Below are 25,996 nucleotides of genomic sequence, written 5' to 3' on the forward strand. Positions count from 1 at the left end.
TTGTTCAGCAGTGGACGTCTTCCGGCTGATGATGATGATAATGACAACTCTATTTCTAGGGCCAATAAGACCTGTCAGATATTTTTGCACGCTCCTCTGTGGCAGATATTTTAACGCAAGTGACTGGACGTGAACTACACAAGCCTAGAACAAACCAAAAAATAGTTTTCTATGAAAACCTATAAGATTTAACTAAAACTCGGGCTGGGTTTTACGAACTGAGAAAGTGTAAAAACCCAAGTTAATAATGCTAATTAAACATGTAATTGTAGTTAAAGCAACAGGCTATTTTGTGTGCTTGTAGGTAATAGTAAAAACCGGACAAGTATATAAATAAGGAAGCTGAATTACGTACCAGGGTGGAACCTTTGTGTTATTAATGTCATATTGACATTCTATACATTTGCCAAAGAAATCATGGCGAAATTAACTATTAAAAAATCGGATAATATATTTCAATAACTATATTTTGAAGGATTTCTTATTTTATAAATAGTAAAACTAACTTGTTAAAACCCACGACGGGTATTAACCCCCTGACTAAAAGTGATTTGATTACAAACACAAAAAAAATACATCGTGAGGATACCTGCACAAACCTGCGAAGCAATTCAATGGTGCGTGTGAAGTTCCTAATCCACTGGGCCCGCGTGGGAACCATGGCCCAAGCCCTCTTGTTCTGAGAGGAGGCCTATGCCCAGCAGTGGGACGTATCTATATACAGCCTATGCTTGGAAGGAGGAAGGACAAAAAAAACCATCCGGAGCGAAGCTCGTTTGCCCAGATACTTAGGTTCCACTTCCACCAGAGATGTGCGAGGAAATGTGTTTTTCATGAACCAATAGCGCTTCATTTACCTCGCCTCGCTCCGCTCAGCTGTTTCAACCAGAGCAGTGCTGTACGAAGATAGGTATATGAAGCGTTTCTATTGGTCAGGAAGAACAAATTCCTCGCACATCTCTGGTGGTAACGCAGCGTTAAACTTTGAAATGAGAATGACGGGGATTTTTCAACTTTTTTAAGTTGGTTAAGTAAGTCGGAACATAAACTTTGAACATAAAACTGCCGTGAGACTCGCCCATATTTAATGAAATAAATCCGAATAACTAACGCCTTAAATCGAGTTGAGCTCGACATGTTTCAGGCTACTTCGCAGCCCTTCCTCTAGGAGGATCAACGCGACTCGGCTCGACAACAAACATGTCGAGCTCGATTTAAGGCGTGAGTTATCCGGATTCATTTAATTAAATCTAATCTTTACTTGTGTCTATGCAAACGTTGCCTGAAATGATTGATCTGAAGCGATAAGGCCGCCTTTTGCTTACCTTGGAAAATCTCTTTATACCTGTGTTTTCTGTTCTGCTTACTATGTCTTGGTGTTAAATATAGAGTCATTGTAATGTACTCTAAATATTGTTAGGTTAAGTTAGGTCTTTTAGGGTTCCACAACCCTGGAAATCAAGTATGTTTTATAACCAAACCAGCCCTTAACTTTACGTAAACCGCTCGTGCCGTCGCCCGTACCGGTCTGCATGCCGATTTGTCATAGCTTGCATCATTTGATGGGATTACGGACCAGTTTCCAGATTATAGTTTACTCGAGCAGATTGGTGTGTGCCCGTTATACACCGTCAAATATCATTTTTTTTTGTTCTTAACACCGTGTTATAATTTCGACGTGTGTTTTTAAACAGTGACTCTTATAAACGGTGAGCAGAAATATTTCTTTCTACACCTCTAGAGACACTTATACATAATATGCAAAAAATGTTATACTTAACAAAAAAATTACTTACCGATTACAAAAAATATGAATATATTTTTTACCAGTTTGAAGTAGGTGTCTCAACAGCAGGAGTGGACCTGTAGTCGTCTACCTCACTAAATACTATATATTGAGCTTTTATCACTCCTGCTGGCTCATGCTGAGACATCGAATTCAAACTGGTAGAAAATTATTTTCATGTTTTTTTGTAGTCGAAAAATTCATTTTATTGTGATACCATATCTTTTTTTAATATCAGTTGAACAAATTAAGGAACAAATACCAAGCTAAAATAACGGCTACGAATCTTTATTGTTCAAACGACGTTTAGTCATGCTAGGCATAAGCAATGTGAAAACATCAAGTTCGGCGGGATACCCGTTAACGACGCCGCATGTGATGATGTGACCATGATCTAAGACATTGTCAAGCCGCGATTGATCGTACCGCAACTAACCATGGAAACAGGCCCTAATTCTGATGGATTAGTTTTTAATGAGCAAGGCAGAACTAAATTGCCCAAGACCCGCTTTATCCTAATGCATCTGGTTTAATAAGACGATGATATGAAAACCGTTTCAACAAACATCAATGTTATTAAGGAAATCGTTCGATTACAGGATATCCAGATGCAGTTTGACTGCAACCAGCAGTTGTACGAGTACTTTACTTATCTCATCATCGGATTGTGAGGGTTCTTCTGTTACCCCACTAGCAACAGGTATGTCCGCTTTATATACATGTGCTGATGCATTCCGAGTATGTAGTTCACCGATGTCTACATCTATAGCTCTATGTTCATTATTTAATTGGAAACCTCAGCACCTGTTTTTTTTATTATTTAGTTTAAATGCACGTATGGTACCATCAGCCAAATATGTGGTCTACCACCCTTTAGTTGATATTCGTTTGCATGTCACAAAATAATAATGCCAATGGTATACATGTGTCAACTTGAAAGTTCCACGTTAGCGACATATTTATTTGATAGGAACTTGTTTAAAAATTGATAGACCACTTATTTGGCTGATAGTACCTAAGTACTTAAAAATATCCTAATAATTTATAAATAAAATGGTATGCTTTCAGTAATTTTATTGTATTTCTAAATCTATTTTTTTTGTAGAAAACCAAGTGACAGAAAATCAGTCAGTATTTTTAACTATACAGCATGTATTTTTTATACACTTACAAAAAGTAACGAGAAGATTTAAAAGTGCTATGAACCAATATTGCAATTTTTAAGTTTGGCATTGACTACCAGATCGCAATTTATTTTTCATATTTTTCAAGGAGCAATGTATTGCAATGTATTTGACACGAGGGAGTAAGCGGCTCTGTAACGCTGACACGTCCGCAAGTGTGAAGTTTTAAACAAAAACAAACTAGTGATCGAGTAGCTCTACATTGCGTGATAATTTATTTTCTAAGGGAAAAAGTATATCGAAAATACAAACTGACACCCATGTCTGCATCCATATGCACAGAAAAACCAGAAAAAGAGACCAGCACTGGGAATCGAATCCAGGTCCTCAGCAATCCGTGCTGCGTGCTATAACCCCTATACCACTGCTGGACTCCTATCTAGACACTAATATTTCCTATGCATACAATATCTCAGGTTGCTTATTTCAATTCCTATCAAATGAATATGTCGCTAAAGTCGAACTTTCAAGTTGACAGACACGTCTATTGGCATTATTGTTTTATGTCATGCAAACGATCATCCACTTTAAGGTGGTAGACCACATTTTTGGCTGAATTTAATCCTTAAATGTCTATAAGGTTCCAACTACCTTCAAAGTTTGTGGTAATAACAAAAATTTACGCGGTATAAACAAAAACCTACCCATTTCCAATTGCCAACACTAAAAATAACATTCACCAAACCGTGCGCTACTGGCAATCCTTTTAATAACAAAAATTTACGCGACATAAACAAAAACTTACCCATTTCCAATTGCCAACACTAAAAATAACATTCACCAACCCGTGCGCTACTGGCAATCCTTTTTGTTCACTTTTTATTGATCTTTCTTTGTTTCTCGCAACTAAACCCGGGAGAGCCTAAATAAAATATCACGCTAAGTGCGTTTGTGTTTGCCTGCCAATTAGTGCGCGCCCATAGAGCTGTGGTGAGACAAAATTGGTGCGCACTGTTTCCTAAGATTCCGTAACCATTTTTTTTTTACATTTCAACTGTCCGTGTATTACATGTAATGCACCCTCAAACTAGCTCTGCTACGTCTACATGACATCAGAAATGGATAATTCTGTACATTTGTGCATTACCTGTAATGTACAGACGTATCGACCCATGACAGTGGCGAAAGCGAGGGACAGTCAAAGTGTTAAAATATAACTTGAGCTCTCGTGGGACGAGTCGTCCATAAATTACGTCAAGCCATTAGTGAAATAGAAACAAAATGTGACAAAGGGGGAGGTTGCTAAAAATGGTCAAAATTGGTGTGACGTACTAAATATGGTTGGTCCCAGAAATATTTGAAAAAAAAATACAAAGAGACGGTTCAACTCACGATTATAAGTCAGGAACAGTCTGACTAGTTTCGATCTTATCGGAAGATCTTTTCCGTGTCTGACTTTATAATCGTGAGTTGAACCGTTTATAGGTTTTTGTTCAAAATTTCATTTTTAATACAAACTTTCTTTTCTGTCTATGCTTGCATTGTCATCCTGAATGTCATCAAATTCGGACTTGAATTGTTAAGGTGTGATTGTTTTATTTTAAAAAAGGGCGGTTTAATTATTCGAAAATGGTTAAAAATAAATACCATAAGACACTTGATACCAATTGACCTAGTCCCAAACTAAGCAAAGCTTGTACTATGGATACTAGGCAACGGATAAACATACTTATATAGATAAATACATACCTACTTTAAATACCATATCAAACATCCAAGTCCCGAGAGCAAACATTTGTATTATACATATAAATATCTGCCCCGGCCGGGAATCGAACCCAGGACCTCAAGCTTTGTAAACTGATCAAGTAATTGCCAATATTTGCCATACATGCTTCCATAAGTTTCATTGCGGACTACTTTCCGCTGGCATTCGTGTCTGTGTTTTTTTGTGTTTAGTTTTAAACAGTTTTTCAAGTGGATTAAAATTAATTGATTAAAATATGTTATAGACGACGATGATGACCATGATGAAAACGTTTAAAAAAACCATTTGGCTGTAGTTCTTTTATAGAAATGCCATTTCTGTGAGAATATGGGGTGTTTAAAATATTCTTATTCTTTTAGTTTCTAAGTACGCGCGATGTTTCTGTTTGAACTGTATGCCTATCTCAAGGATTCTAGGCTGGTGATATACCAGGTGATTCTATTCAACGAAATGTACGACAGCGAATAGGAAGACGAAGCGTTGGCGGTTTCATTAGATTGACTGGCGACATCAAAAGAGTTCGGGCAGCCGGTGGATGCAAGTGGCGAGTTGTCGCCTCGACGTGGTGTGGCGCCTTTAGGAACTTTTTTTTTTATACTATTAGATGGCAAACGAGCAAGTGGGTCTCCTGATGGTAACCCAAGCAGCACGACAGGCTGTATAGAAGCTGTATTTTAGTTTTATTGTATTCCACAGGCTATATAGTGAGGCTGTACAAGGGCTGTATAAGCGCTTTTACAACCTCTATAAGTAAAAATTGGGCCCCTTGTTATACAGCCTTATGCGTTATTATAGCTGTATAGTTGCTGTATAGCTAAAAAATAGGCTGTACTATAGCTGTAGAAGAGCTGTAGTATGATGTTGAAGAAAACCATAGGCATATAGTTATTCTCTTATAAGTTTCTTAAAAAGATAATAGTTCTTCATTGGTTTTTTATGAGAATTACAATGTGAAATTTATGAAAACAACCGCTTATTCTTTTTAGTTATGATAATGATGGGCCGCCAATTTACTGTGAAGTTATATAAGTCAAGAATAAATGTTGGACTTTAGGTAGTGATAATTGTAGATTCAACGTGCCGATTTATTTTTACTGGGAAATAGTGCATAGTTTTGTGGAAAAATATTCACGCGCCCGCGAAATACTGAAGAATTCACGAGGAATATTACCAAAACAAGTAAGTAAGTTTATGGTTTTGAGGTTAGAATCATAAGATTGTTAAATAATACTGTACAACAGGTATCACTTATGATTTATTTATCTGAAAATCATAACTATAACTTCAGCAATACTCAAAATAATGTAAGAAGTCATATTTTCTTTTATTGTTATTTGTTCGAAAATGGCGACAGATTTTATACAGCGTAAAAGATATCTGGAGAGTATTATAGATTCCGTGGTTTTACTACGCACTTTCTGGATTCCATTACACAGCTTTTACCCTTTAATAGCCGTTATAATATAATATTTTTATTATATAGGCTGTACATCAGTTTTCAGCAAATAAATTATACAGCCTTGTCAGTAATACAGATTAAAGCTGTATTACAGAATTCATTTATTATTATAGTTCTATAAAATCATATTTGACAGAAGTTATGAAACTATTACACTGACAAGAGTGTACAGTTACGCATTAATAATAAGCTTTAGAAAGTAGTTTTAATATACCATTATACAGAAACAAGTATAAAGTGATACCATTTTATAACTTATAGCTGTAGTAAGTAAGTGATCACATGCAAAATACAGCCTCTATGCAGCTTGAAGGATAACATTAGATTGAAGTGTCAAAAAATGCATAGGGTTTTAAAGTGGAGTTCAAATATTCTGTATTAAAGCTTTAAGTTTACACGGAGTATTTTATAAAAACTTAGTACAGCTTTAGCTGTATAATAACGGTTTAATCACTTTTATAAGTAAATAATCTTTTCTTGACACCTTTATGGATCACCAGTAGAACTCTAAGTTCTAATAGTGCTGTATTTTTGATGTCGGCAACGCTTGCGTGCTGCTTGGGAAGAGATCACCACCGCCCATAAACATCTGTAACACCAGGGTATTGCAGACGCGTTGCCAACCTAGAGGCCTAAGATGGGATACCTCACGTGCCAGTAATTTCACCGGCTGTCTTACTCTCCACGCCGAAACACAACAGTGCAAGCACTGCTGCTTCACGGCAGGATTAGCGAGCAAGATGGTGGTAGCAATCCGGGCGGACCTTGCACAAGGTCCTACCACCTGCAAACTGCAACGTAGTGTGAGTGTGATACATTTGATTGCTGATCGCCGTTGAGTCGCTGTCGCTTTACGAAAATCAAAATATCGCCACTTATCGTTGTTCCCAAACATGCAATGCGGACACGTTAGTACATTATTAGACATTTGAACACTTGAGCGGCAAAATCAAAATGTTGTCGCCTTTGTTTAACCAATGCGGCCGCTAATATAACTCGAAGAATGTTTGTTTTAGTCACATCGCTGTCGCGTCGCTGTCGTCTTACTAGTGCGGCCTCGGCCTAAGGGGGAGGCCTTTGTTCAGTGGACGTCTTCCACTTGTTGATGATGACGAAACTAGTTGATGCTCACCATTTTGTCAGCGTTCGGGAACTTCTCTTTTCTAAGATACAAAGAAGCTTAAATCATTACAATTTACTTCTTAAATCGGTTAAGTAACAAACTAGTGTAAGGTTCATGATAAATTTCAAATGTATTCGCACACAAATCGAGGATTTTTATTTTATTTCTTCCCGTTTCACGAATAAATGTTTTCTACCTTACTTGCAAAATAAAATTCTAAAATTCAGACATACGAGCCCGGGTGTGAACCCGGAGTGCCACCAGAGCTGAGGTCACGCCCACAAAAATATGCATGTACCATCAGCCAAATATATGGTCTACCATTTTAATTTGATTGCTTGTAACGACATCTCTTGTCCATAGTCCAATGGAAAAGTTTCTCGATGAGAGCTACGGTATAGATGTCGCTAGCGTCACTGCTTAAGTGGCTAAATAAGCAAAACAATAGATATGTGGTGCATAGGGGAAATTCGTGTCTGTACCGTTGACCAACAGTGGTGTAGCGGTATAGCACGCGGTACGGAATACTGAGGACCTGGGTTGATTCCCAGTATTTTTCTGGTTTTTCTGGCATTTTTACATTTACTCCATAATTTCACTCATTCTCCTTTTTAAGCCCCGACGCAAAAAGAGAGGTGTTATAAATTTGACCGCTATGTCTTTCTGCCTCTGTCTGTCTGTCTGTGGCACCGTAGCTCTTAAACGGGTGGACCAATTTGAATGCGGTTTTTTAATTCGAAAACAGGTTTTCTAGCGATTGTTCTTAAATATGTTTCATCAAAATCGATTACGCCGTTTTTGAGATATTGAACTTTGAAGTGACAAAGTCGTGGATTTCCAACTTTTTGTTGGTTTGGTTATGTGCAATCAGTTCTTCGTGTAGCTGTGTCTGTAATCATTCACTTCAACTCTCGTTGCACTACCTATATTAACCGGCCCTGTCCTGCTCCTGGTGTGAATCTGTCTTTATCTTAAAGCTTAGTTAACAACAATGTAAAGTTGCAAATGTATCCTTTATTTTCTAAGAAACGCAGTCTTCGTGATGTAGATATTTTGAATGTACTTTGCTTGTAACGTGTACATTAACTAGGCTGTACCCGCGGCTTCGCACGCGTAATAAGTATCCTGATCCGGTAGTTGAATTTAACTCTAGAATTTAACTAAATTCATATGGGTATTCCCAAAAATGACATCGTGTTTTTCGCGCCAAATTTCATGTCGAAAATACAAACTGAGACATGGATGCACAGAAAAACCAGAAAAAGATACCAACGCTGGGAATCGAACCCAGGTCCTCAGCATTCCGTGCCACAATTACGCCAGGTAGACACAAATTTCTCCTATGCAGAGCCTCCCCCTTGACCTCCACAACTCCCGATCTGACGCTGTTGTTATACATAAGTTAAGTACGTAGGTACACGTATGTTTTTTTTTCAATTCGTCCAAAAAGTTAATTGCCAGGTAGTTTTTATCAATGAACTGTGCCGTCTGTCAAAATAAAAGCAAATAAAAAAACACAGTGTAAAGTCATCCTTTATGAGATCCGACATTACATTTAACTTTAAATTTACTTCGCAATAAAGCTACATAAAATTTTCTAGTTTTTAAAAAAACATAAATTATTACAAATTTACAAATATCACCGGAAAAACGACGCTCTTAAGCAAATTGTATGACGAAGGTTGAATCCCAACAGCACACCAAACCTCCTGGCACATCTTTTTATAAAACTTTATTACAGAAAAAATATTATAGATGAGAATTTTAATACGTCCTCTGACAGTTATTAATGTGCACCCTAATTGCTTGCACAAAAGGCCCATAATGGTACGCCACATCAATCTAGAGACGCGGTTCGAAGACCTTATAAGCTTTCTTTCAAAGTGTAAATTTATTCAAATTTTGAAAAAGGAACACTAGAACCGCATCCTTTTTCGAACTGGCTGGAAAAAAATGCGAGATAGACGTATAGTCGGCATTCTAAGTTAGAAAGAGAGGAGTGTAAGTTTGTTGAGGTGTGCTGGGAACCCGTTTAACAATACCTAAGTGATGTGATGCGCCTGTCCAACGGTTTTGTAAAAAAAAGTATTAAAGTTAGCATGAGGACAGTATTATATTATACGTCGCAGCTGACATGTAATTTTATGCCCGTATCTGTCGTGTTAGGCTAGGTCGTTGTAATAAGCTACAATATTAACTAATAAGAACCTTTTACCTTGCTACTCCGCTACCACACGTACGAGTCAGTTACGTCTGTGCGACATATACCTACATATGTTTTATTTCAGAAGTAAAAAGTGTACCTAGTTGACAGATATGAACTGCCGTAAAATAACACCCGAATCTAACAATACGTTCTACTTCTATTTGTGTGTGTGTGTGTGTGTGTGTTTGTTTACTGTAAATATTCACCTCTGTTTTCTGTTTTGCTTATTATATTATACTGTTCAATAAACATTCATTGTATTGTATTGTATAAGCTAGCTATACCTATTTTAGAGTCGCATAAAGTGGTAGTCTAGTGGTTTGACCTATGGCCTCTCGAGCAGAGGTTCGTGGATTCTAATCCTGGGCTCATATCTCTGAGTTTTTTTTTTCAATTTATATACGAATTTACATTTAGAATTGAGGACAACATCTTGAAGAAAACTTTACCTACCTGTGAAGCAATTCGATGGGAGAGACAGAGCAAAAATAATATTTAAACATATTCGATACACAGGAAAATGCATTAGAAGGAAAGAATAAATAAGAAGAACATCGAATAGTAATCAATAAGGTGTGTGAACTTCCGAATCCGCACTGGGCTCGCGTGTGAATAGACAAAGCTCTTATACGTATAGGCGTAGATGAAGTCCTGATGAAGATGATGATGAAACTAATTTGATTGGAAGCGTTTAATGCTCTCCTGCAACAACAACTCCTTGTGTACCCAGTAGTAGTTTTTGAGTTAAACAAAAACGTATTATACCTAGAAAAACCAGAACTGGACTGGTTTTTCTGTGCATCTATGTTTCAGTTTGTATTTTCGGTATTATACCTAGTTAATAAAATGTTTAAACATACATTACATTAAAAACAAACAACGCCGAAACCAACTGACTCACGATTTGGAAGAAAAAGAGTAACGCGTTCTAACTGCAGTTAATATTCAACAAACCGAAATAAGATATTCAATCGGTCGTAATTTAATTAAAAGATGGCAACATTGTAAATCACTGGTTTAACCGACTTCGAAAAGGTGGATCCCGAATTGGTACTGTTTAGGGTTCAGTAAAATATTTTAATTTATTAATAGGATACAAAATAATAATAGATTGTAAAACAACGGAGAAAAAACACACAAAAACTCACAAAAACTTAGACAATCGTTAAACATTATTGTGGTTAACGGGTAAGTATCATCATCATCATGTCAGCCGAAAGACGTCCACTGCTGGACATAGGCCTCCCCCAAGGCTCTACTCAGACCAATCTTGTGCTTTCCGCATCCACCGCGATCCCGCGATCTTAACCAGGTCGTCGCTCCATCTTGTTGGAGGCCTACCGACAGCTCGTCTCCCGGTCCGCGGACGCCATTCGAGAACCTTCTGACCCCATCGGTCATCAGTCCTGAAGTATATCGGCTGCATAATTTTACTGATGGTCATAAAGCAACTCTTGCAAAGTTGTTCTCTTTTTTCTTTGAATTAACTAATTGTTCAGAATTGTTATTAAATAAATAAACAATAATGTGTAGAGTTGTACAGTTGTATTTTTTTTTGATAAATTTATGGTTTTGGTGGACAAAACTTATGCTTAAATGAATGATTCTAGAGCCGGGTAAAAGCTGTATCGTTAATACATGAAATAAAATGGTAAACAGCATACATACATACATACATAAAATCACGCCTCTTTCCCAACGGGGTAGGCAGAGACTACATCCTTCCACTTGCTACGATTCTGGCATACAACTCTCGCTTCCTCTACATTCATCAATCTTTTCATGCATGCACGTCAGTTTAGAGTACTCCTGACCCGACCTTTCTTCAGAACGTCCCCGGTTTGATCGTGGTACGTTCGTCTAGGCATTCCTCTTCCAACGTTCCCATTCACGCTCGTCTTATAGATAAACAAGATAGATGGTAAACAAGGCACAAAATTAAACACGGGGCAAGGTTGTACAAGTCGAGGTCAAAAATAATTACTACTTCATTCTGAGAGGAGGCCTGTGCCCAGCAGTGGGACGTATAGTCTGGGATGTTGATGATGATGATGATGTCTTAAGTGCCTTGTCGCTATCACTACTTCACGCTTGAACTTTTGCATAAAGAGGCACAGTGTCAAGGAACTAAAGCGCAAAGATATCTTATCTTTGACCTCAACTGTAGTCTCCCGCGGAATGCTTGGTTTTTGTCTTGGGTATTATGGTGTAAGCATGCAAAGCCAAAGGCAAAGACTAGTGTGTTATAATGAAAGCTTTTGCTATGGGGAAAAGGGAAAAAAACATTTGCGACCCATTTTGTGATACCTTGCAGTGTTGTACTCAACGAATTACTTTAGGCTCAAGTTAGAGCCCTGTGGTATCCTCGCTCACACTTGACCGATCCCTCACGCAAGTGAGCAATGCCCTTTGATTTACTTGCCAATTAAATATAAACCACCAGTGCTGTTTCGGCAATGCTGCCGTTCTGCGAAGAAATATTTGAGATTTAATCGACGGTCCGACATGTTAAGCATTGCTTCTCTTTTGTAGCTTGGTTGGGTATTTAAAGCAAATCGAGAAACAAATTTTTGAACTAGATAACAAAAAAAATATTTTTGCGAAGAACATGCAAGATCTTGTTTATGGTTGTGGTGGTGGTGGTTCTCTTGGTGGTGGGTCAGTTACGTTTTCGTTGGTTATTTACGTTTTTATGCGGAGGGCGGGTTAAATTGCATGATAAAAACATTTTTTCCAACTCGAACGTAGCTGTTTCGCACGACTTGGCAGCAGTCCACTACTGTAGTAGGTATTTATACTTGTGATGTATAGATTTTTTTTTTTGTAAATCCATAAGTGCTTATATGCTCGTTAAATGCTTGATTCTTCTCAGCAGAGGTTTTTCCGAACCGGTGGTAGATTTTTTTTTGACATCCATAAGTGCTTGTGTGCATTCATAAATGCTTGCCTAAATCGAAAAAAGATATTTTGACTTTAACTTTTGAGAAACAAGCGGTTTGTAAATTTGACAACTTACACTCGAAAATAGTTTTCAGTGATCTGTGTGCACGTTTTCGCCTCTTCAAAAAGAAGACTGTGTGCTGGTATGAGTTTTAATTGGCACAAATAGTGCTGCGAGTGACCCTATCTACCCACTCTAGTGTTTTGCGCAGGGCTCACCGAACAATAATAACTAATACTAAAAAAACCAAGTGGAATTCAGGTTTTGACAAAATAATTAAATTTAGAACTTTCCAAGCGACAGTACAAAAACCTGCATTAATATCTGCCACAGCGAAGAGTGCAAAATTAACTAACCTATCTCCTGCTTTTTCGCTCATTAACAAAAATAAAGAAAGACTTAGCAGTCAAAAAAGAGCAAGCACACAACTCTCTCCGAATTAATTGCCAACGTCAAAACTGAAAAGGGTGTAACTACAAAAACTAAAAAACCAAAATCCGAAAACCGCGATCAAAGCTCGCTTGCTCAAAAAAATCGCAAAAAGCATACAGGCACTTTTGCCCAAAGGCAAACCGGTTGCAGCTAACTTCAGTCGCGTTGCGAAGGTCAACTGTCTATGGAGCGACTCGAACCACAGTTCAGATGCGCCCAGACCGCTACACCGAGCGATCGTTTGAGCAATCGCGCGATAAAACTTTTACGTCAGCAAAAAACTATAAAAACAACAGTTAAAAGTATCAAAATACCTCAAAATTGTACATTTTTGATCGGTTTTGATAGTTCAAAGTGTTTTTGATGAACTAGGGCGAGGGTTAAGACTAAAAGTTCAAGTAGAAAGTATAAGCATTGACAAGTCTCAGGAACAGTGCTTGCATGTGTATTACAGTTTTAGTTTAGTGCTCTGTGTCTATGTAGTGTTTTTGAACAGTTTCTGAAGTTTACTAGACATTTGGTAAGTTTTTATGATAGGTTTAAGTTAGCATTTAGTTTTAAAATCAGTTTTTTGTAGCCAACTTTCTAAGACAAACTGTGCGTCTAGAAACTGTTTTATTTTAACTTGTATTCATTTAACTTAATTAAAATTTAATAGCAAATTATAGCAGCAAAAAAACAGCTTTACCTATCTAATGTCATTGCTCTCCATCTAATAGACATGAACTTTTTTTAGCAAACTGTCTTAAGTATTTTTTCTTTATTTTACAGAACGTAATGTAAAATGAAAATGAAATTACAAAATTACACTGTAATCATAAGATGAACGTAATATGACCATTTATGCCGTAGACAAGCCCGGTTTTATTTTTAACAAGGCACAGCAGGCAGACTGCTGTTAAAAAGTTTTGCTCTTTTACTTAAAGATCTCAATACCTAGCCTTGAAGATTTTATGACCTAGGTTCGAGCCCGGCTTCGCCTTACTTTCAACTTGGCTGTCCGTCAGTATAAAACCTGTCTTTAGTTAAGGTAAAGGACCATGTAGTAAAGTGCTTTTACTGCTTTTATATTCTTGCGAAAACCTTTTCTGAAGACTTTTCATTCGGGTTTTTACGTCAAAGGCCCTGTTGTTTTTTTTTTTTGATCTATTTTTCAATCTCTTTATATTTAACTTGTAATAATGACTGTGATCAGTACGTTTTATTAACCCCCGACGCAAAAAGAGAAGGGTTATATAAGTTTGACCGCTATGTGTGTCTGTCTGTCTGTCTTTCTGTCTGTGCCTTAGCTCTTAAACGGGTGGACCAATTCGAATGCGGTTTTTTATTTGAAAGCAGGTTTTCTAGCGATGGTTTTTGGACTCGTTTTATCAAAATTGTGAGGGTTTTCCAACTTTTTTGAATGAGTGCTGAGCTGACACTACATTTTTCAGAAGTTTCATCAGACAAACTTTACATAATATTACATAATGGGAACTACTTTGCTGAATCTTCCTTAAAGTAATGGACCGAAGATCCCAAGAAATAGAATATGAATAATTAAGGTATATTTATTTACCAAACTTCATAAAAAAATGGTTCAAGGATAGAGTCAAAATGTACGGAACGCGTCATTATGTTCTTAAACTTGAACTTCTAAGCGTTAAAGTTCATTTCAATTAGGATTTAGACGAAAAACTTGCAACTGTCAATGATTTTAGCAAAAAAACTGAATGGAAGTAATTTACCAATTAAATGATACTCTAACGCAATACCTTAGCCAGAAGAAGTAAGTTAATTACAGATTATTAAGAAAATTAAGTATTTTGTTGAAAGATTTATTAAAGTAAAAACAAACAAAAAGCAGAAATAATACTAAATATTACAAACTAAATTAAAATGTATATTAAAAACTAAGCTTTATCCAAAAAACCCGGCCAAGAGCGTGTCGGACACGCCCAAGATAGAGTTCCTTCCAAGATAGAGTTCCAAGATAGAAATCAAGTAATATTATGTGCGTTATAACACAATTAAAACACTTACTACAGTCTTAAAATTTATTACCAGAAAAAGAGCGTATCTTCACGGCACTTACGTCCTTTTGTTGAGAAGCGCAGTTTTTCGGCAATAACTCAAAAACGGTATATCCGATCATGTTGAAACCAATTTTCGTTGAAAGTATTTATTAAGCGTTACCTTTCCATATTTTTTGCATATTTTTTGGACAAACGGTTTACAAGATAGAGTGGGGGGGACACAATTTTTGCTACTTTGGGAGCGATTACTTCCGAAAATCTTCACTTAATCAAAAAAGTTTTTGAGAAACCTTACTATCTTTTCAAAAGAGCTGTCGAACTATGTGCCACACGTTGATGCGAGTTAATTTTTTTTTTTTCAATTTCTGTTACGTGTATGGAGTGCCCCCTGTAAATATTTATTTTTGTAATTTAACTACAAAACTAAATAGCGGCTTTGACAAGACATCTGTACTCCAAATTTCATTGATTTGCATCTTGTATGTTTCGAGTAAAATGCCTGTGACATACGGACGGACGGACAGACAGACAGACAGACGGACTTGACGAAACTATAAGGGTTCCGTTTTTGCCATTTTGGCTCCGGAACCCTAAAAAGGCCCCTGCGGCATTGTGGCGAAGATGCTGGCAGCATTTCCTCGTTGAAACGCTAGGCTAATTCTTTGAGCGAGGTAGCTGCCAGCTCTTCGGTCACCGGTGGCATTGACAAGCTTCTTCGAAATCTCTTTGAAGAGGCTTAATGCTCCTGACCCCACGGACCAAGGGTCTCGACACCGAAAGGGACGAAATTATATTGAAATTTTGTTGAAATCTATCTATCTATAACAGCCCTTATAGCGCCCGTCTTCGGACATAGGCCTCCTCTCTACCTCTCTCTTCCCCTTCCTTCCTCCTTCGTTCTTCCTTTCTCTTTCTCTCACTAGTCTTGCTCATATTTTGCAAACATGTTCCCTTCTAAGCGGTGTACAAAAGAAATAATGAAGGAGTTTCCCGAAATTAGCACGGCATTTAGGTTTTTTTTCCGAGTTTTCCAAAGAAGCTTACCTCTAATAAAACATTATCCAAAAGGTGGCCTTTCTATGGCAAAATCATGCAATTCCGTATTAATTCAGCGTGATAATGCATGATTTTCATGACCATTCTCATTTGTCTGTTCACCATACTAATTACCGTGTCATTTTTTCCAGCAATATTGATGCGGTAATTAGACTGAGGGTACACATTAATAAGAATAAGCGTCATTATTTTTCTGAATCTGTGCTCTCAGTTAATAGGCTAGTGTCCTAAAAAATCTAATTATTCCATCAGTTATCCAATATTTATTGCATATGGACTAGTTTCTTACATCTCTTCTCTTCTTACATTATCTTTTTTAGAGGTATTCGAGACTGATTAAACAACTTTTTTTTCTCTTTCTCCACCCTATTATGCAGTCACATATAGCCCACCTTAATATAGAAAAACGCCCATTAATTTCTCTTTTCACCTATTCTCGTGTAAACCGCATAACTTTGAGACCCAGTATTTACAAGACTATGCGACCCGACCTAGATGACCTTTTCATCACTAGCTTCCTGCTTCTCGCCAGTCCGCATTTCTTGATAATATAAACTACTATATACGTATACTTTGGCATAATTTTAAGATACGTAACCCTTATTATTTTCTGTTTTAAGTCTTCACTATATTCAATCTTGCATGTAAAGTTTTATGATTGGTTTTTTTGGAGTATTTTTTATTTTTTTATTTCAACTCCTGTTACTTTTACGGTCATATCGGAAAACCATATCGAAAATACAAGCTGAGACATAGATGCACAGAAAAACCAGAAAAAGAGACCAACGCTGGGAATCGAACGCAGGTCCTCAGCATTCCTTGCTGCGTGCTATACCCTACACCACCGCTGGACAAGAGTCTAGACACAAATTTCTCCTCAAGATGAGATATGTGTGCATAGGAGAAATTTGTGTCAGACTCCTGTCCAGCGGTGGTGTAGGAGCTATAGCACGCAGCACGGAATGCTGAGGACCTGGGTTCGATACCCAGCGCTGGTCTCTTTTTCTGGTGTTTCTGTGCATCCATGTCTCAGTTTGTATTTTCGATATGTAAAGTTTTAGTAAATACGTTCATAGTCCTTGCCTATCTTTTTTTTGCATGATTTCACTTACATTATTTTTCACTGAATTGTTTAATATACTGTTCATTCTCATTAATAAAAGGTCATCATCATCATCACGTCAGCCGAAAGACGTCCACTGCTGGACATAGGCCTCCCCCTTAATAAAATGTATTAAAATGAAATTGTGCACCCACCTGTGCACCTAACAAAAAATATACCTTAAAATTGAAAAACTATCTAAAATCATGATCCGAATAGTTTATTTAAGGGGTATGACACTTTCTAACAAATTGTGCAATACATTTTATGTTGAACAGTAATTTCAAAATTTCTCATTAATATTTTTTTTATTATAAGGTAATTTTTTTTCTTATACTAGGAGGTAATAAAATGTAAGTACCGACTTTGTAATTTTTAATCCTTTAGATTCTCAATACTTTATTGCATTGCACATGATGGTTTTACAAGTGGTGTGACTTAAAAACTAGGAGATCACATTCTGTACCCTGTTGGGCGCAAAATTAATATTTTTTAAATGTAAATATTACTATATTCTTTACCACCCTGCCACCACCACGTGCGGCCAGCAGCTCACCAAGCGTTTACATTGCGTATTTTGCCAATTAACCACCGAGCGGAGAACGTCCCAACCAACCAATGAACTCAGAATTCGCGCATACAATCGCAGCATACCGTTACATTAATTGTTGTCTACCATGATTTAATTATCTCCACTTGTCACCCAAGCCACTCAGATAAAAAAGGGATCTTAAGTTATTTACTCAGATGCGTTCACTTGCAAGTGCAGAGCGCATTGAACTCGATTTCCATCACAGTAATAGCGATAACATCTTGATAGAAATGATTTATAATAAAGATAGCATCTTCAGCATATTGTAACTGTATATTTTGTGGCATAATATTACGAGCGGCAGCCGTGAATTGAAATTGCATAAACACGCGATCTCTATTTACTTTAATCTTAATTAGCATTGAATTTTAATTTTATTATCACTACCGTTATGGTTTTTGTTTTTGTGGGAAATTTGACTTAAGTTTGTTTAACACGAAGCCTGTTTGCGCTATCTTGAGTCAAATGGTTTTATAATAATCGCAAAAAGTATGCTGTTTAAAAAACAAATTTAACTCAAATGAAGCTAAAGGCTTTCCATTTGGAATTTAAATTTTATGTTAGGAAATAAAGATTAATTTAATACACTAACAATCAGAAGCAATTTGTGCAATTTTCGCACGTTCGATACAATTCTAACGGCGATGTCAAAATATGAAATATGTCAATTAATTGGCAATTTTTAAAGAATTCCCTAACCAATTATTAACAGTTGACATTGACCGAGATAAACCAAAGCTAAAGGCATTAAAAATTTAGTAATTAAGTAATGAGGCAACCTGACAAGCATTATTCGAAAATTCAGCTCTCACCTGTAATCTTAGCCTTGGGGGATAACTAATTAAAATATTGCTTTATTATCAAAAAATTTATGAACAATAGTATATGCAGAGTTACACCATCTTAGTTTCATTTTGCGAAGATCTCTATGACAGAAGCAGTGATCTTATTTATCTATTATCTATCTAATCTTATGTGTTTAAACGAGCGTTTCTTGTATATTTATTAGTTTCAGTGCAAAATAGTCGGCATGTCAAAGTATACGCTGTAAATGACTGTATCTATAAAAATCTAGTATTAGTAGAGCCCTTCTTCTAAGTAAAAGGTAGGTAATTTTATATTCAATAATAAATAAATATCACGGGACAATTCACACCAATTGACCTAGTCCCAAAGTAAGCTTAGCAAAGCTTGTGTTATGGGTACTAAGCAACGGATAAATATAATTATATAGATAGATACATACTTAAATACATATTAAACACCCAAGACCCGAGAACAAACATTCGTATTTTTCATACAAATATCTGCCTCGACACGGGAATCGAACCCGGGACCTCAAGCTTCGTAGTCAGGTTCTCTAACCACTAGGCCATCTGGTCGTCAAATATTGGTTGGGATCTATTTTATTTGTTATTTGTTATTGTAGCGGCAACAAATATTCACACTGCAAATGTTGCTGGCCATTTATAACGGTTCTTAAAACAGTCTTTTTAGCTTTTTACTAAATTTGAATTGAATGATAGTTTTTCGACTGGCGAAATCTCGCTAGATGGCGTTAGTGTCGTGAGGTCCGTTTGAGGTTTCAGTCTTGCTTCCGATTGGCTCTTTTAGATATTTATCCAATCACAAGCGTGACAGAAATGGCAAACGGAATTCACGATATTAACGCCATCTAACGATATTTTGCTTGTCAAAGAACCCTCATTAATTAAGATACAGCCCTGTGGCAGACAGAAAAATAGACGGATATGTCTATGATGTAGCTAAATTTTTAGGGTTCTGTTTGCCACAATTTGGGTACGGATTCGGGTGTTTGTTGTGATGTAGTGTGTTTTTTTATGTCAATAAAATTAAATATTGCGAGTTTGGATCCCAATGCCATGTCAGATTTCTGAAAAGTGTTCCGCAGTTCGGCCATTTTAGGCGACGTTAGTACGCAAAAGGGATTGGATTATTTGTTTATATTACTAACCTTGGCATCCTTACTCAGAACTGATTAAATAATTTGACGTTACATTATCTAAGTATGACTGTATCTAAACCAATAGGGCAAGGTTTTCAACAAAACATTAAGCAGCATTATTGTTTTTGGGTATATCTTGAGTTATCGCACTTTCTTCAAAGATATAATGCTATCGCGCCAGTATCAAATTATTATAACTCCAGTGCGAAATAGTTTCAAGGGACTGTCATTCTCATTGTAATTTAATAATATAGTGAGTTTATCGTTCTTATCCATTTAGATATTGAGATAGCTTAATCAACACAATACTAAACTAAAAATTATTTGAGATAAAACTATTTTTTATTGGGACGAATAACTATATAAATGAATCCTTTTTTCCCTTGGTCAGGTCTTAACTTAAAGTTTTCTTACATTTTGTTGAAGGTTCTTACGAAAAAAAAACAGTTACGCAGAAAATTAACATGAAAAAAAAACTTGTCAAATGTGTAAACTTTTCTAATGTAACCCGTTTATTTAGCCCGTTAGTGCCCCACTGCTGGGCAAAGTCAAATGTAACCTATGCTGCTAGGATTAGAGACATGAATGTTTTAACGTACCTATACGTATCACGATCAAATCGAGGACGTTCTGAAGAAAGGTCGGGTCAGGAGTACTCTAAACCGGCGTGCATGCATGAAAAGATTGATGAACGTAGAGGAAGCTAGAGTTGTATGCCAGCCAGCAAATGGAAGGACGTATTTAGTGCCTACCCCGTTGGGAAAGAGGCGTGATTTAATGTATGTATGTTTTTATGCAACGTCAATAAATTTTTCGGGTTTGCCACGTGATTTTTAGGTACGCGCGCGGAGCCCCGGGTAAAGCTAGTTCAAGTATAAAACTTCGTCTTTGTAAGTTATAGGGTATTATTAATATATTGAACTTTTTTTTCATAACACCAATTTTATTTTTACATAAAATAAACAAAACAAGGAACTTGAAAAGCCAAATTTACATAACACAATATTAACCGCAGCATTGGAAACGCTTAAAAAATATTGGGACTGCAGTGTTTTCAAGTTTTTCTAAAAGGTTTGGGTGAAGGTTGTATGATGACTTGATGACTGTATTATGACGTCATAGCAATGATGCGATCCATTGCGGTTGAGTTTAGAAGAATTTGTAATCATACAAGGATCCTGTTTGATTTCAATATTATCGTGAGTAAATGAAGATAATCATAATAATCAGTGTTCATCTCTAAGTGGTAAAGAAAATTAATCATCAATAACCTAACCAACAAAAACCCCCGACACTGTCACTAGTTTTAGTCTTAGTTTTTAGGTGGTACTTATGGAGCCAAAATAAACCTTTCTTTCTTTCTTTCTTTCTAAAGTTCAATATCTCAAAAACATAGTATTATTATGATGAAACATATCTAAGAACCATCACTAAAAAACCTGCTGTCAAATAAATACAAACGCATTCAAATCGGTTTACCCGTTTAAGAGCTACGGTGCCACAGAAGAACAGACACAAGTGTTACACCCCTCTTTTTGCGTCACGTTTATTTTGTAAGTACTACAAAGGGCTCTTACATGTTTAGGGTTCCATACAAAATGGCAAAAACAGAACTCTTATAGTTTCGCCATGTCTATCTGTCTGTCTGGTCCGCCGCTTTGCGCAGAGACTATCCCTAAAGCTGTAATTTTGCACGAATATATATGTAAACTATGCCAACTAGTACTTATAGGGACTTGAGTTCATCCTTGTAATCGTTAGATGTCTTTAAAAGGGGGTTGCAAATTTTTCGATTCTTGGCCAACTTTAAAGTAAGTAAGCACATTACAAGCTTTAAGTAAAAATGAAATATATGATAAAATATACCTAACTTGGAATAGGAAACGTCATCCCTATTTCGTGACAAGAACTTTTGAAAGTTCAAGAAGAATGATGGCAGGTTTCAAGGGATGCACGTTGGGATACTTAGCAATCTCAAACTCGGCTCGCAATAGTTCGAGCGTAAAACCACGAGCTGTACGATAAAGGAAAACACTGTGAGGAAACCTGCACAACCTGCGAAGCAATTCAGTGGCGTGTGTGAAGTTCCTAATCCGTACTGGGCCCGCATGGAAACTACGGCCCAAGCCTTCTTATTCTGAGAGGAAGCCTGTGCCCAACAGTGGGATGTTAATAGGCTGGTATGATGATGATGACAATTATCGTTTAGTCCAAAATAATATACCTAGTTGTTTGCATAAATAGATGAATTTGTTATACTTAAATTCTAATGCGAAAACGTAATAACATCGAGCCGATAGTCAATTCCCTTATCAAACGATAGTATTTGAGGTTATCTACTGACACACTTCCAAGTAATTTGGTTCAATGAGTTCCCAAAACGCTTAATCTAACAACATTACGACACATCTGAAATTGTGGCACTTTTTAGCGTTCCGTAGTGCGAACAAGGTTTCTTTTTTATATACATAAGAAGGGGAAAACGAGCATGAGGGTCACCTGATGGGAAGCAATCACCGCCGCCCATGGACACCTGTTGCCGGCCCTTTGAGATACTGATAGGCTCGTTTTTTAAAGATCACTTAGCTTAGTAGCGACATCTCTTGTCTGGGTGAGCGGTTAGTTCCGAAAGAATGTGACGTCTCTCGGCGAAACATAGATGTCGCTAGTGCTGCTGCTTAAGTAGCATAGTAGAAATAAGCAACCTGAGTGAGATATGTATGCATAGGAAAAATTCGTGTCTAGATTCCTGTCCAGCAGAGGTGTAGGGGTTATAGCACGCAGTACGGATTGCTGAGGATCAGGGTTCGATTCCCAGTGCTTGTCTCTTTTCTGGTTTTTCTGTGCATCCATGCCTCAATTTGTATTTTCGATATGGTTTCACGGAATACCCGTAAAAGTAACAAATTTGGAGTTGAAATAGAAAATACAAAAAGACTCCAAAAAACCAATCATAATCTATATTTTATAGTTTGTTTCTTTAGGTTCAGTAAAAATGTTATGTCATTGAAAAGACAAACATGCTTATTAATTTTTCTTTCTCATTTGAAACCGAAGAAAACCTACAATTCCTGACCGACGTTAACATTCTAGTTGTACAGTCACCTGCAGTAATATCTGCCACAGCGTGTCCAAAAATATCTGACACGTCACACCGGCCGGCCCTAGAAATGGAGTCATATCAGATATTTATGCAGGCTTTTTCGTGTCAGATATTGCTGCTGGTGACTCTACTGTACATGTTTTTCAGAAGTACCCAACAGGCTTAAACAATTTAAGCGTAACAAATGTATGCGGACGCGTCAAATAGGCAACTGGAGTGCGTCAAATAGAGCGCAGAACCGATTGATTCAGTTTTGTCAAACGCACAGCAGTAACGGCTCCTACACCAACAATAGGCTTTAGTACGCTCGTCGCTTAACCGTGTCCTTCCGCAAAACTGTATAATATTCCTCTAATAGATGGAAAACCACCATCATCATCATCATCAATCACATAGCAGTCCACTGCTGGACGCCTTCATCAATGAGCACCATTGCGCCCCTGTCGTCGGCATAGACGCATCCAGCTTCTACCAGCAGCCTTTCGCAGATCGTCACTCCATCTGGCCGGAGGGCGTCCTGCACTACGTTTTCTAAGACGTGGTCTCCACTTAAGAACTCGCTTACTCCGCGAACAGATATGACCAGCCCTGCCACTTCAATTTGCATTAAATCAGCCTTATAACGCTCCTGAACATAGGCTTTCCCCACAGACCTCCAGTCGCTTCGATTAGAAGCGGCCCACATCTTCCGTGAACCTGCGGCTTTAACCAGATCATCCGTCCATCTCGCTGGTGGACGACCTATGCTGCGCTTGCCGATCCGCGGCCTCTATGCGCGAAGTTTTCGGCTCCAACAGCCATCTGTTCTCCGTGCTATATGGCCTGCCCATTGCTACAACGAGCTAATTGACTTGGCTATGTCGGTGAACCACGTTCTTTTACGTCTCTCTCGTACGATTTCTGATTCGAACCCTTAACTCCGAGCATAGCTCGCTGAGCAACTTTGAGCCTATTTATAAGCATAGAGAAGCACCAAGTCTCGGATCCCTTGTTTGTTACTGATTCACGGTAAAACGGCTGGAAGGGTCTGGATGACATTTGTCATGTACTCGTAGATAGCTGGATCTCTGGAGTAACTTAACCTTAGGCTACTTTTTATCCCAATACAATGGAAGACTTTATTCGCCAAGTCCAGATCTTAAATTTTGCGTGGTTGTTCTTCTTGCAACGTAAATGGAGACCACGTTGTTGTTTTAGGGGATTTAAGAGATAATCTGTAATGATTTATATTGGATAAAAGCTAGCAATTTGGTATATGTTTGGCATTTGTTTTAATTATATTTACTCGAGAATAAAAAAGATATGTGTTATATCTGCGTATTTTTAGCTAATTCAAATAAAAATCTTTCTTTAAAACATGTTACCCACGCACATTAAATATGAGGTTATTACTCGTAGTGTGCGACATTTGACTCTAAATTCAATTGTTAGATGGAAAGTTAGATACAGTTAATTGGATCAAAATATTTAGTTCCTCGTGAACATTTAGTTAGATTAAATCATTGATTAGTTTGACGTTTCAGATTGAAGATAATAATGACAACTGGCTATTTATGTAATTATAAAAGTAGGTCTGTAGTGTCGTGACACAGTAGATGCATTTATTCAACAAGTTTCGTTTATTTGCTTTCTTCAGTTTTGTTTCAGTTCAGTTTTGTTGACGAAGCCTGTTGCGGATATTGCGTTGTTTAAGAGATGTTTCGTCAGTTGACACGTTTTTCATACAACATTTTTTGCTTTTTCGAATTAACATATTTTTCATACAGAAGTTTTTGCTGTTTGTTTCTAGCCTACTTAAACCCAGCTAAGACTTGAGAAAAATCATGTGAATTGCATTACATTGGGAGGCAGTAAAGAGATCCAGTTGACTATTTTTCAATATGGACGACTTTTCTTGCAACTGTGTTTTACAATGTCATAAAATATAAACGTACGTGGGCTAAAACAAAATTTCGTAAATATCTTTCAGCTTTGTTGAGTCCCGTTCAAGTTGTTTGTCCTGAGTGATCCCGGCAATTTTAACGGTCCTGGATCGAACGATCCATTCCCGGGACAGTAATTGCAGCGAATGCCGGGACCAGCCATTAGTCAACGTTTAAACTTTATGGAAGTTAAAATATGCACGGTTAATGTATGGCGGGTCTGGTTACGTTCTACTGTCGAGGGAATGAAGCTGATTTAAGTTAAACTTCTTTTTAGGGCTCCCTGCCCGAAGGGTGACAAACGGAGCTAGTCACTACGCTATCCGTCTGTCTGTTCATATGTTACACGGCTGTATCTTGAGAACCGTAGACAGATAGACCCCTGAAATTTACGCATATGTTTACATAGTTATTTTTGACGCTACAGCTACAAATAATAGTAATAAAATAAGTAAAAAATGTAGGGGTCCTTATATACGTATTTTTTTTCTATTACATTTAAACATAACAATCTTCTTACTTGGAATGATAATACAGATAAATATGCACCACACCAACAAGTAATAAATTCTTACTGAGCTTGGTATGAGAATTTCAGCAAATTAATATTCTAAGAACATCGAAAAAATAAGAGAAGTGTGTTAACTACTTCTCGTTTTGCTATCACGATACTAATCGAGCAGTCGCAAAATTATATATTAGGTATGTTTTCTTTTTAAATATACTCTGTGGGTATCTAATATTTCTTTCCCGCATAGTATATGCTGTGATTTTTTTCATTATTTTCTTATAATTTCGACTTTACTGTCTTTTTATAATACCTACTTCGAATGCATGAAAACCATCTTCAAACCACAATAAAACTTCGACAAATCAGTTTAAATTTTTAACAGAAAAACTTTCCAAGCTTGTCCACGTTAGCGTTTCAATTTTTACTGTATTAATAATGTAATTTTTATGATGTGCAAATAAATGAAATGAATAAATAAAGTACTATGAGCAAATTGGCAGCGCCTCAAGCGACGCGTATCAACAACTTCTCGTAGTATTTGACACTATAATGAAATCACGATGATCACATTTGCTACGCCATAAAAAAACCTCAGAATAAGGTCGTATGTTCACGGGTGAATACAGCCGTAACCGAGCAGTTATCGTTCCGTGAACCAGGAAACTTTGAATTTTTAATGCAGTGATTCCTACTCCATAAATCAGGTAGGCATCCCTGCATACTTTAAGTAAACGCTGCATTGCTTAAACTAATGCTTACACCACTGTGAACGTTTAGTTTTAATATGCATAGAGTTCGGTTAGTATACAACGTGTTATTTTTGATTTCCACTTGAGGGGTCAAATGAAGTTCTCTAAGTGTTCTCCAAGACACTAGTAGTCTTTCTCTTA

The 25,996-nt window shown here is 37.1% G+C and overlaps 1 protein-coding gene across 2 annotated transcripts in view; it reads left to right on the forward strand.

Moving 5' to 3' along the window:
• The first annotated feature begins 13,051 nt into the window (after positions 1–13,051).
• sano (CABIT domain-containing protein serrano) overlaps positions 13,052–25,996 on the forward strand; it is a 128,317-nt gene continuing 115,372 nt past the window's right edge. For both annotated transcript variants that reach the window (XM_074104926.1, XM_074104927.1), the window contains exon 1: positions 13,052–13,359. The gene's annotated coding sequence lies outside the window, so the exon portion shown is untranslated. The remainder of the gene's footprint in view (positions 13,360–25,996) is intronic.

Source organism: Choristoneura fumiferana, chromosome 22 (genome assembly GCF_025370935.1).
Source record: "Choristoneura fumiferana chromosome 22, NRCan_CFum_1, whole genome shotgun sequence".
Taxonomy (NCBI): domain Eukaryota; kingdom Metazoa; phylum Arthropoda; class Insecta; order Lepidoptera; family Tortricidae; genus Choristoneura; species Choristoneura fumiferana.